The sequence below is a fragment of the Aureococcus anophagefferens genome (assembly GCF_000186865.1).
Source record: "Aureococcus anophagefferens unplaced genomic scaffold AURANscaffold_15, whole genome shotgun sequence".
In the NCBI taxonomy this organism is placed as follows: domain Eukaryota; class Pelagophyceae; order Pelagomonadales; family Pelagomonadaceae; genus Aureococcus; species Aureococcus anophagefferens.
Window position 1 is genome coordinate 859,847 of NW_008705575.1, and position 1,626 is coordinate 861,472.

Sequence of the window (1,626 nt, forward strand, 5' to 3'; positions counted from 1 at the left end):
CGCCGCGGGCGCCGGCGCCGCGGGCGCGGCCTCCTCCGCGGGGACGGCTTTGACCGGCGCGGCGGCCGCCGGCTCGGGCGGCGCCGCGGTCGCCGCCTGGGCGGCCAGTTTCCGCCGCTCCTTGCGGTTCAGCTTCGGCCCCGCGTCCTCGGCCGGCGCGGGCGCGGCGGCCGCGCGCTCGGGCGCGGGCGGCGGCGGCGCCGCCGCGGCCGACGCGTCGGGGAGGAGCGACCGGGGCACCTCGATGTCGTAGATCGCGGGCGCGCCCTTGACGTTGCGCAGCGGCTTCGCGAACCACGTCGCGCCCTCGACCACCGTGCCGAATTTCCCCGCGGGGTCGAACTTGCCGCACGCGTCGCGGAGCACGTGCTCAAAGGTCTCGAGGGGCCGCGTCGCGCCGATGCGGCAGTAGCCCGCGACGTCGCCGCGCTTGAAGCCGCGCTTCAGCTCGCCCTTGGGCGCCGCGTGGACCTCCTTCCAATCTTCGGAATCCCAGTCCTTCTTGCCGACGCGGATCGCCAACACCTTGCCCGCGTAGGGCGCGAAGAGCCTCGAGTTGCGCGTCTCGATGGTCTTGGCGCCGTTGAGGAGCAACGCGGCGAAGGGCATGGCGAGGGAGACGCAGGGGACCGTCGCCGCGGCCCCGGCCGGCGGCCGCGGCGGCGCCGCCGCGTCCACGACCGCGCCGCGCGTGCCGGCCGCGTGGGCCGCGAGGCCCGCGGCGAAGCGCTCCGGGTCGAGGCCCTTGGGCGTGTGGACCGCTAAGCAGCCCAGCTCGGCGACGCGCGCGCAGTTGCCGTACTTGCCGTCGCGCGCGTCGTCGAAGAAGACCATATCAGCGAACGCGCAGCCGTAGCTCTTCGCGATGCGGCGCAGGTGCGTCTGCTTGTCGCCCGCGTAGATCTGGACGCCGCCGTCCTCGCAGCGGTCCTCGAGCGACCCGCCGCCGACCTTGACCTGCTTCAACAGCGCGAGCGAGTAGGCCGGGTTGCTGCTGCGCGACGCGACGGCGACGCGCAGGTCTTTGCCGAGGTCGTCGAGGACGCGCCGCGCGCCGGGGAGGACGCGCACGTCCTCGCCGAGGGTCGGCAACCAGCCCTCGGGCTTGCCCTTCAGAGTGTAGACCTCCGGCAGCCACACCGTGGCGTCGAGGTCGAGCACGACGACCGGCGCCTTCGCCATCGCTGCGACGATCTGCGACGTTCTTGCGTCGACTGAGATGCTTGTGTGAGCAAGAGCTTGCAACGAGCGCCTGTCGCGAGCACCGAGTGCGCGTCGAGCACGTCGGCGAGAGGCCGCTGGGGCAAGCAAAGATGGCAAGCAACAAAAGATGATGAACTCGATGAAGCACAATCAAAGTTATGTTGCAAACTTGCCTTCATCCGTGGGACGACAATGGGGCAGCCTCCAAGTTGCAGCATTTCGGATGCGTCTCAGCTCAAAAGTTTTATCAAGAACAAGCTGTCAACATGAGCGCCGGTTTAGCGCCGACGCCCGCCGCGCCGCCGCCTCTGGGCCTGCTCCCGCGCGGGTCGGGGCCGTCCCCGGGCGGCGCGGCGCCGCAGCCGCCCTTCCTGCTCCGGTCGCCCGCCTCGGACGATTTGAACTCGTGTGACGTAAGTGGGC